Below are 11991 nucleotides of genomic sequence, written 5' to 3'. Positions count from 1 at the left end.
GAGATCCAAACGATGGAAGAAGAAACAACGTGGTGTATTTGATCGGGGATATCGTGGAGACAAGGGCTGAAGCATCCCGTAAGGATATTTTCAGTCTCCAGGAATTCCCAAAGCATGGTCTGTATGATGTAACCTTTGTGGATGAAGGTATGTGCCTGACAATCTATGAGTGGATGCGGGGACATGCTGAGGATCAGGTAATGACCGGGATCCGTTTCCAACCGCTGTTTGGTCTTCAGGAGAAGGTAATCACTGTGCATGTGTACAACCCCTTCACTGAGGTGGAAGTCCTGATGAACTTTCTACACCTGTACTGCGAGTATGATCAAGCGGGAGACAAATGTGTTGGGTATTTTTAACTGCAAGTACAAATTTAGGGTAAAGTTCAGACTGGATGCTGGGTGTATTGGAGGGTGCAGACATCCCCCAGCAAATTTTACTGTGGCTGGGCATAGAGTCTTCCTGACTTACCCAGGTCAGCCCCAGTATTGCAGAAATTGCTTCATGTTTGGGCATACCAAGGCTGACTGTGCAAAAAAGCAGTGTTGCAGGAATTGCAAACAGGAGGGTTATTTGGCAGGAAAGTGCCCAAGTCCCAAAGGGTGTGATGTGTGGACAGACAACTCACATGTATAGAGATTGTCCTAATGTGCGCAAAGAATAAGCAGAGAAGGAGGAAAATCAGCAGGAAGCAGAAAGAAGTTGCAAATCTTATGCTGAAATGGCTAAGGAAGTGGCCAGACTGGAGAGAGAGCTGAGTGTACCAGTCCAGAGGCCAGGAGTGAGAGTGTTGGTTGCTCCAGAGTTGCCTCCTATGAGAAACCTGGAGGAATTAATTGAGGAAGGCATAAGCCCAGTTCACCTCTCTGACCCTGTTAATATTGAGGTGTTTCCATCTGGTGAACCTGGAGGTGGAAAGTGTCACAGGGAGGGTGGAGGGAATACTGTTTCAGAGGAGGATGATGACTTTGTGCAGGTTGAAGGGAAGAAGGCCTTCAAAAAGAGAAGAAGATGTGAGAGGAGTGAGACAAGCAATACAAAAACCAGCAACGTCTATCAAGCGCTGGAAGAGAACAGTATGGACTCTGGTGGAGGTGGGTCTACAGTATAGATAGCCATGTGCTGTTTGTATGGCCTTTCTTTCTGGCTTCATGTAAAATGAAGGCCTGTTTCCTTTTTTTTGCTGGGAAAAAGTGGAGTAACAGGTGCTTTAAATGTTGTAACATGTGCTTAAAGGAAGGGTGTCGCGAAAAAAATAATTTTTATATCAATTTGCTTTTAGTGTTTTATTAAAAAATGTTTTATTTGTGTGTTTGTGTTTTACTTTTTTTTATTTTTGAACTTTTTCTTGTCTATGGGGGCTGCCATTTTTTTTTTCATCTCTGTATGTGTCGATTAACGCCACATACAGACATGGAATACGGCACATACAGCCCGATAGTGAATGCAAACGGGACCCGTTCCATTCACTATGCTGTATGCCGTCTGTGTGGGAACAGAGCATGCGCCGCTCCCACACAGTCCAAATGGAAGGTCTTCGGCCGAGCGACGTCCGGCGCCATTTTCTTGTGGACCGGAAGCCACGGTCGGACAGTAAGATTACTACTTCCGGACATGTGTTCTAATGCAAGCACTAGGAGCGGAGGGACCGGAGGCGGCAGGAGCAGGTAAGTTATTTCTGTGTATGTACGTGTTTTAGTGTGTAATTACTACTGTATGTAAGCCTACTACACTGTGTGTTCGCTCAAAAAATGGCGGCACACAGTGTAGGAGGTTTGAACGTTCATTCCCCTCCTTTCTCCTGGCACTAGCCAGGATAAGGGAGGGGGGATTCTGTGAGCTCACTAGAGCGAGTGTGTCTTCTCAAATTTTGCAGCATAAAGCAATGTGGTTGCTTTACCACATGCCAATGCTGCAATATTGGGAATTGCTCCCTCTAGTGACCAGTACTGGGAAATGTTATAAATTAGAATCTAATTTATAATATTTCCTGACTTGTGAAAAAATTTAAAAAATTAGAACAATGTTTAATCATTTATACACTAACTGTTTAACTAAAAAAAAAAGATTTTCTAGCGACACATTCCCTTTAACATGTGCTTGTGTCTATGTACTGCTTTGCCTTGCCTCGCGTCATTTGTGTTTGCAGGTGTTCCAGCAATGAAGAAAGGGCTGGGGGTTGGAAAAGGCTCCACCTGTATTTTTTTTGTCTGTTTTAGGCTTCCTAATTAAAGGGAAAAGAAAGCGGTTGCTGCAGGAATGCTGGGATGTTTGTAAATTATGCAAATTTTATGTTCCCCTTAGGCTTGTGGGTTTACACCAGAGCGTGATATTTTGCTTTTGTGTTTTTGCTTCTTTTTAGGATGGTTTTTTCTATTTGCTCTCAGAATGTTAGAGAGTTTAAGAGCAAGGTTCGGAGGAGTGCAATTTTGGAATTTTTAGCACAAGAAAATGCTTCAATATATTGTTTACAGGAGTGTGGACTGTGTAACTGTATTGGAAGTGATGAATGGGCGTATGGTAGTACAGTATGGTCAGGTAGTACACTACCGTTCAAAAGTTTAGGGTCACTTAGAAATTTCCTTATTTTTGAAAGAAAAGCAGTGTTTTTTTCAATGAAGATAACATTAAATTAATCAGAAATACACTCTATACATTGTTAATGTGCTAAATGAGTATTCTAGCTGCAAACATCTGGTTTTTAATGCAATATCTACATAGGTGTATAGAGGCCCATTTCCAGCAACCATCACTCCAGTGTTCTAATGGTACATTGTGTTTGCTAACTGTGTTAGAAGGCTAATGGATGATTAGAAAACACTTGAAAACCCTTGTGCAATTATGTTAGCACCGCAGTAAACAGTTTGCTGTTTAGAGGAGCTATAAAACTGACCTTCCTTTGAGCTAGTTGAGAATCTGGAGCATTACATTTGTGGATTCGATTAAACTCTCAAAATGGCTAGAAAAAGAGAGCTTTCATGTGAAACTCGACAGTCTATTCTTGTTCTAAGAAATGAAGGCTATTCCATGCGAGAAATTTCCAAGAAACTGAAGATTTCCTACAACGGTGTGTACTACTCCCTTCAGAGGACAGCACAAACAGGCTCTAACCAGAGTAGAAAGAGAAGTGGGTGGCCCCGCTGCACAACTGAGCAACAAGACAAGTACATTAGAGTCTCTAGTTTGAGAAATAGACGCCTCACAGGTCCTCAACTGGCAGCTTCATTAAATAGTACACGCAAAACGCCAGTGTCAACGTCTACAGTGAAGAGGCGACTCCGGGATGCTGGCTTTCAGGGCAGAGTGGCAAAGAAAAAGCCATATCTGAGACTGGCTAATAAAAGGAAAAGATTAATATGGGCAAAAGCACACAGACATTGGACAGAGGAAGATTGGAAAAAAGTGTTATGGACAGACGAATCGAAGTTTGAGGTGTTTGGATCACACAGAAGAACATTTAATAGAGCAAAAAAAATAAAAAAGGACACGGCGCCAAAATTGCAGTTCAGATGGTAACGTGGCAGAGCGAGTATGGTAGGAAGAACCCGCTCGCCTTGTGGAAACAAATACTGGCAGGTATTTGCAGTGAAGACAATGAGAAGCTGCTGCCAATCCCAACGCAAACCCCCAAAAGAGGTTGCCAAAATTTGATATAAAGTAATGAAAAAAGAGGGATATAGAGGCGCTGCTTGGTTGTAAAAACCACATGGATTTATTTGAGAAATAAAGTACAGATGCTACGCGTTTCAACGCCGGACTGGCGTCTCCATCAGGCAAGTATAAACAACATCAGACAGGGGTGTATAAATACAGAAATACAATAAAATCTGTTTGGGCCAATTCAGACCATGCTGCAGGAGAAAAACTCACCAAAATCGGGGACAGGTCAAAGTTCAAAATAACACAGTAAGAGGTGTGGTCCAAATTGTTAGTAAACACAACATTCCAATGGAGGTACAAGGAAATCATTCAAGCTGGATATACAGTTGCATCGCATAGTGTGATAAAATAATGTTAAGATACCGTTAGTTACCGGACAGATATATCATATTAGTACGCGGGGAAAACATAGACATGTCCATAATTAGCAGTAATACAGAGGCATGGTGCGAAAGGATTACTATACATATATACGTATGCAGAGTCAGCGGTGACCTGGAGTGTAAACAAGATATCGGTGTCCAGGCGACCGCAAACAATACGGTGGCCTGGGCGGGCCAGAAAGAGGGGTGATGGACCGCAAGATGACACGCATATGCGGAGGATCGCGTGTAGCGGAGCTCAGAAACAGATGTTTAGATGATTAGATGTCCAAAATTGTTAGCGATATAAAAGTAGTGAACTAACCTGGTGGAAAGGATTACTTAACGTATATAAGTACATACAATTGGCAGGGACCAATGTATAGGATCACGGTACCGGTATCCAGGCAACCGCTAACAATAAGGTGGCCTGGGCGGGCCAAAAAAGGATGATGGAACGCATAGTGACACGCAGATACAGAAGATCGCGTGCGGCAGCGTCCAGATGGGAGGAGAGCAGTACGTAGAGACAGGTAGTAATTAAATATTAAATAGTATTACTAAATATACCTAAGAGACTAATGGTTAAAAATATGAAGAAGCCGGACAATTAAAAACAATATTTAAAACTAATATTTAAAAATTACAGTGTTGCAGTGAAAACAATGTTAGGAAGTTACAATATTAAAATGCTGATTGTGGGTAAAATTCTGAGTTAGAATCCGGGGTTTGGGGGGGTTTATTTTGGGGGTGAGAAATGATGGGGAGTATTTACAATCTTCTAATCAAGTGCCAACTCAGTTATGTCATTAAGGCCATTCGGATAAAGGGTCCCCAATTTGTAGATCCAAAAATTTTCCCTCTGTTTCAGTCTAATAAACCTGTTGGATAAATCCAGGGGAATGATTTCTATAGGAGTAACAGTAATAACGTTAAAATTACACCCATGTACGGCAGCGCAATGGCGAGATACACTATGTTTTAAATAGACAGCTTATAGGCTGTGCGATGGGGTCACGGTTTGCCCCCTCATACGCTAATTTGTATATGGGAGTATTTGAAGACCCCTATATTTACGGGGATCAGGCCTATAGAAACAATATAATCTTTTATAAACGCTACATTGATTATCTTCTATTTGTCATCAAAGGAGATCCAACTCTAATCACCGCATTTATCAAGCACCTCAATAACAATATTTTTGGAATTTCCTTCACACATTTGTCTTCTGCAAATAAAATTGATTTCCTTGATCTCACAATAGAAAAAAATGGGCACCTCCTAACTACAAAAACCCATTTCAAAGGAGTCGATGTCAATAGTTATTTGAACTTTAAGAGCGCCCACTACCCACCATGGCTTAAAAACGTACCCTTTGGTCAATTCAAAAGGATACACAAAAATTGCTCCAGTGACAAAGATTTCTTCAAAGAATGCAATCTTCTAAAGAAGAGATTCAAAGAAAAAAACTTTCCGTCCAGTTTGATTGAAGGGGCGGAATCCAGGACAAGAGCTCTGACGCAAGCCGATTGTATAAACCCGATAACCTATAACATCAAAAAGCTCACCGATTTTAGATGCTATTTTATTACTACCTTTAATAAAGGAAGCAGAATGATTAGTACCACACTACAAAAAGACTGCCATATTCTCCTAAATGATCAATTTACGAAGACTCTTCTCCCTTCTAAACCCAAAATCACCTATAGAAGAGCCAAAACCCTAAGGAATCTCATTGCACCCAGCAAACGAAACAATACTACACAACCCCTTCAAAAAATGCCTCTCACCATGAATGGTTAGTTTCGCTGTGGTAAGACTAGATGCCTATGTTGCGTGAACATTGAAAACAAAAAATTCATGTTTTCTTCCCTGGTAACTAAAGAAAGCTTTCAGATTAAGAGTTTTTTGAACTGCAGTAGTAGTTATGTGGTATATCTACTGCAGTGCACATGTAACCGCCAATATGTGGGTCGCACCACTCAGACCCTAAGAAATAGAATCAACCAACATAGATTCAACGTGAAAAATGGCTATTTAAAACATAGTGTATCTCGCCATTGCGCTGCCGTACATGGGTGTAATTTTAACGTTATTACTGTTACTCCTATAGAAATCATTCCCCTGGATTTATCCAACAGGTTCATTAGACTGAAACAGAGGGAAAATTTTGGGATCTACAAATTGGGGACCCTTTATCCGAATGGCCTTAATGACATAACTGAGTCGGCACTTGATTAGAAGATTGTAAATACTCCCCATCATTTCTCAGCCCACACCCCCGGTTTCTAACTAAGATTTTTACCCATAATCAGCATTTTAATATTGTAACTTCCTAACATTGTTTTCACTGCAACACTGTAATTTTTAAATATTAGTTTTAAATATTGTTTTTAATTGTCCGGCTTCTTCATATTTTTAACGATTAGTCTCTTAGGTATATTTAGTAATACTATTTAATATTTAATTACTACCTGTCTCTACGTACTGCTCTCCTCCCATCTGGACGCTGCCGCACGCGATCTTCTGCATATGCGTGTCACTATGCGTTCCATCATCCCTTTTTGGCCCGCCCGCCCAGGCCACCTTATTGTTAGCGGTTGCCTGGATACCGGTACCGTGATCCTATACATCCCCCAGGTCCCTGCCAATTGTATGTACGTATATACGTTAAGTAATCCTTTCCACCAGGTTAGTTGACTACTTTCATATCGCTACCAATTTTGGACATCTAATCATCTAAACATTTAATCATTATCTGTTTCTGAGCTCCGCTACACGTTATCCTCCGCATATGCGTGTCATCTTGCGGTCCATCTCCCAGGCCCGCCCGTATTGTTTGCGGTCGCCTGGACACCGATATCTTGTTTACACTCGTCACCGCTGACTCTGCATACGTCTATATGGTTAGTAATCCTTTCGCACCATGCCTCTGTATTACTGCTAATTATGGATATGTCTATGTTTTCCCCGCGTACTAATATGATATATCTGTCCGGTAACTAACGGTATCTTAACATTATTTTATCACACTATGCGATGCAACTGTATATCCAGCTTGAATGATTTCCTTGTACCTCCATTGGAATGTTGTGTTTACTAACAATTTGGACCACACCTCTTACTGTGTTATTTTGAACTTTGACCTGTCCCCGTTTTTGGTGGTTTTTTCTCCTGCAGCATGGTCTGAATTGGCCCAATCAGCTTTTATTGTATTTCTGTATTTATACACCCCTGTCTGATGTTGTTTATACTTGCCTGATGAAGACGCCAGTCCGGCGTTGAAACGCGTAGCATCTGTACTTTATTTCTAAAATAAATCCATGTGGTTTTTACAACCAAGCAGCGCCTCTATATCCCTCTTTTTTCATTACTTTATAACAGAAGAACATTTGTGAGACGCAGAACAACTGAAAAGATGCTGGAAGAGTGCCTGATGCCATCTGTCAAGCATGGTAGAGATAATGTGATGGTCTGGGGTTGCTTTGGTGCTGGTAAAGTGGGAGATTTGTACAAGATAAAAGGGATTTTTAATAAGGAAGGTGACTCCATTTTGGAACGCCATGCAATACCCTGTGGACAGAGCTTGATTGGAGCCAATTTCATCCTACAACAGGACAATGACCCAAAGCACACCTCCAAATTATGCAAGAACTATTTAGGGAAGAAGCAGGCAGCTGGTATTCTATCTGTAATGGAGTGGCCAGCGCAGTCACCAGATCTCAACCCTATCATAGAGCTGTTGTGGGAGCAGCTTGACTGTATGGTACGCAAGAAGTGCCCATCAAGCCAATCCAACTTGTGGGAGGATCTTCTGGAAGCATGGGGTGAAATTTCTCCCGATTACCTCAGCAAATTAACAGCTAGAATGCCAAAGGTCTGCACTGCTGTAATTGCTGCAAATGGAGCATTCTTTGACGAAAGCAAAGTTTGAAGGAGAAAATTATTATTTCAAATAAAAATCATTATTTCTAACCTTGTCAATGTCTTGACTATATTTTCTAGTCATTTTGCAACTCATTTGATAAATATAAGTGTGAGTTTTCATGGAAAACACTAAATTGCCTGGGTGACCCCAAATTTTTGAACGGTAGTGTATATTGAATAAAAATTATGGGGTGGGTATATTAGTAAAGGGGAGGGAAGCATCTTTAGTTAGCTATACAGTAATAGAGGAGGGGAGGTGTATATCTGCAATTTTTGAATATAGAAATATAAAGTTTTGTGTTATAAATGTTTATGCCTCAACAGATAAATTAGAGAGGAAGTTATTATTCGAAAAAATTAAGTTATTTATCCTAGGGAGAAAGCCCTTAATTTAGTGGGGGATTTGAATTGTGATATCACAAAAAGTAATATAGATGTGTCTGGGAAAACTTTTTGGGAGATTGTTAGCGACTTTAATTTGGTAGATATGCAGAAATTATGTAAAGTAGATCCGATGTTAGACACATATCATGCAGATAGAAGGAAAATTCACAGTCGTTTAGATTGTTTTGAGTCCCAGAATGTTGTGCCAGTAAATTATAAACAAAAAGGTGTTTAATTTTCGGATCATGAGTGAAATATGAGATTTGGACCTGGAGGTAAAGGGTGTGTATGGGCGGGGTTTATGGAAACTGAATGTGAGTCTGTTAGAAAGTGAGGATGTGAGGAGGGAATATGCAAATCGGTATGAATGTTGGGTAAGGAAGAAAAGTGATTTTACTGATATCTGTAGGTGGTGGGATTGGGTGAAGAGGAAGACAAGATCCTTTTTTAAGACTATTGGGTATAAAGATGCCGCAATAAAGAGAGAAAAGTATGTGAGGTTGAATGCTCAGTTAAGTTTGTTGTATAAGTTAAGGGATGGAGGTGCGGAGGTGAGTGAAGATATAATAACTGTTAAAAGAGAAATTAATGAGTTTTTGTCTGAAAGAGGTATAAGTATTATTTATAGGGCTAAGTTGGAAAGAATGGAGTTTGATGAGAAGTGTACTCGTTTCTTTTTTAAGAAGGTTTTTGGTAAAAAAGCAAAGTATGAATGTGTTAATTGGAAAGGATGGTAGTGAGGTGAGTGGTGATGATGTGAGTGAGGAAGTTGCAAGTTTTTATGAAGAGTTGTATGCAGAAAAATGGAGGGATCATACATTGGAGAGTGAGGTGTTGAATGGACTGGACAAAAATTTGAGTGATGTTGAGAAAGAATGTGTTATGAAGGATGTGACTATGGATGAAGTATGGAAGGTAATAAATAGTATGGCTGTGAACAAAACACCAGGTGTAGATGGACTCCCTATAGAGTTCTATAGGCTAATGTGGGATGTGATTGGAAAAGATGTGATAGAATTGTGTAAATATATATGGGTGAATGAAGAAATTACTGAAAGTATGCGTGCTGGTGTGATTGTGTTGATTTCGAAAAAGGGAGAGCTGAAGGACTTGAAGAATTGGCGTCCGATTACGTTACTTAATTGTGATTACAAGATTTATGCGAAGGTGATAGCCAATAGGATGCGCGATGTGATTGAGAGTGTGGTTGGGGATGAGCAATGTTGTGCGGTGCCTGGGAGAAGAATACATGAGAATGTGTGTATGTTAAGAGATTGTTTGTGGGATTATATGGAAAGGAAGAAGGATGTGCATTTGGTAAGTTTGGATTTTGAAAAAGCGTATGATAGGTTGTCTAATAAGTTTTTGTATAAGGTGTTGTTGAAAATGGGTTTTCCGGCTGAGTTTGTATGGTGGGATATATAGTCGTGTGTTATTGAATGGTTGTGTGGGTAGGAGAGTGATTGTGTCTTCTGGTGTACGTCAAGGATGTCCGTTGTCGCCGGTTGCGTTCATTTGTGCGATTGAGCCATTATTGTGTTTGTTAAGGAAGGATAAGTTTGTGCGTGGTGTTCAGGTTCCAGGGAGTGGCTGGAGAGAGTGGGGGGAGGGAGTGGCTGGAGAGAGTGGAAGGTAAGTGGCTATATGGATGATGTGCATGTTCTATGTGATCCTGAATGTACTATAAAGCGTGTGAAAATGTTAGTGTCCTTTTTTTGTGGTGCGTCTGCTTTTCGTGTTAATTGGAATAAGAGTGAATGTAAAAGTTTTGGGAATGGTAGATTGAGGGGTGATATAGGTGTAAATGTGGTGGATGGACATATCAAAGTTTTGGGAGTGAAATTTACAGAAAAATTAGATGGGAAAGAATGTTGGGATGATGTGAAGGGAAAAGTAGAAAGTAAATTATGTTTTTGGAGGATGAGAAGTTTATTGTGAAGATTTTGATTATTAAGAGTGTTGTTTTGCCAATATATTTGTATATTGCTTTAGTGTTTCCGCCAAATTATACGTCTTTGAGGAGCTTAAATAGGATTCTGTTTGTTTTTTTGTGGGGCTCGAAAATGGAGCGAGCGAGGAGGAAGGTGGTAATTAAATCTGTGAGGAATGGTGGATTGGGTTTTCCTAACTTAGAAGTATTCTTTGGGGTAAATATGTGCATTTTTCTTCTAAGAGTAGATAGGGCATTTTTTAAATATTCTGTTATGTATAAATATTTGTTTGGGACTTATTTGATTCGGATGAAGTGGTGTGCGAGAGATTTACGTAGTCCAGTTGCGTTTGTCGTGCCTGTGTGGTATGAGTGGATGTATAAGTTTCTTGTTAAATATAAGTTGCGCAATAAGAGTTTGGTGTATAGGATGATTGAGTGTGCGGAGACTGAGTGTGGTATAAATATGGTGAGAGGAAGAGATGTGGGGAAAGTATGGAAGAAAGTAAGAATGGATGGTTTGACCAATGAGCAGAGTGAATTGTTGTGGCAAAGTTTGCATGGAGTGTTACCAGTAAGAGAATTGTAAGTATGCAAGAGAAGTGATAAAGAGAATGGGACCGTTATGTAAGGAGTTGACTGGGGTGAGTTTGTTGTCTTTTGAAATGTTTATGTTTGGTTTGTGTACGTGTAATGGAGAAAAAGAGAGAGTGTTGTGGTTGTTGCTTGCATGTATAAAAGAAGTACTATGGAATGTAAGGAATGTATATGTGTTAAAGAGAAAAGAATTAGCTGTTAGAGATAGTATGCGAATGGCATTGGGAAAATTGTATGTTTGTTTTTTGTGGGATAAAAAAAGAAAAGGGGAAATGGATGCGGAGGGGGTGTGGAAGGTGATGAAGTGGATAGATATTGTTGATTACTCATCATGATATTAATTTCTGTATTATTTATGTGAAGACATTGTTTGTTTCCTTTGTACATATTAAAGAAAAGAGTAATGAACGCTGTCTAGATGATGATGGGGACAATTGATGGAAATTGTCGTGGATTGAATATGGTTGGTTTTTGATCGTATTTATTCCCATCTGAGGGATAGCAAAAAAAAAACTCTGTTCTTATCAGTTTAATATCTGATACGTCCCCTATCTGGGGACCATATATTGAATGGATTTTTAGAACAGGGAGATGGAAATAGAGCTTGCTCTGTCCACTCCACGCATTGACCTGGCATTGAAGTATCTCCAGGACCGGTGCACCTTTTCCTTATGTGTTGACTAAAATCAGATTTGAAAAAGTGCTTTTTGCTCTTGCCATTGTTTTTTTCTTGCTGATAGGATCTCTCCTTTAATCCCATTATTTTAACGCCTGTTGGGTAATGCCTTGATACAAAGCATGTTTTCTAATGTGTGATAATGACCTAATTTATGAAATGACTTCATGAATACATTGTCACCTCGTATTGGGTGTGTTGTGTCTGTGTTTCCTGAATTTCAATTTGGAACAGCTCATTCACCTTCCTTTTCCTCTCTCCCTGCTCCTAGGTAAGTAAAAGAGCTGCAGATGAGCCCGTCTGTAAGCCAGCCCACAGCCACTGATTGATGCAGCCAAGTAGTGGAATAGTGAAATAGTGGAGTAGGGGAGCAGCAAGCAGCCATTGCAGCCGCCAAAATGGATGGACCTGTGTGTGTGCACTAGATGGATGTGATGGAATGAGCTCTCCTCCCT

General features: G+C 40.1%; 1 non-coding gene across 1 annotated transcript; it reads left to right on the top strand.

Moving 5' to 3' along the window:
* Nucleotides 1-11334: 11334 nt before the first annotated feature.
* LOC142720727 (U2 spliceosomal RNA) lies at nt 11335-11527 on the top strand. Its single transcript, XR_012873496.1, has one exon. It is a non-coding gene; the product is annotated as a U2 spliceosomal RNA (small nuclear RNA).
* Nucleotides 11528-11991: the final 464 nt, after the last annotated feature.

The sequence above is a fragment of the Rhinoderma darwinii genome, unplaced genomic scaffold (assembly GCF_050947455.1).
Source record: "Rhinoderma darwinii isolate aRhiDar2 unplaced genomic scaffold, aRhiDar2.hap1 Scaffold_503, whole genome shotgun sequence".
NCBI classification, from domain to species: Eukaryota; Metazoa; Chordata; class Amphibia; order Anura; family Rhinodermatidae; genus Rhinoderma; species Rhinoderma darwinii.
The sequence above is the reverse complement of the archived record's forward strand: the minus strand, read 5'-3'. Positions and strand labels throughout refer to the sequence as shown.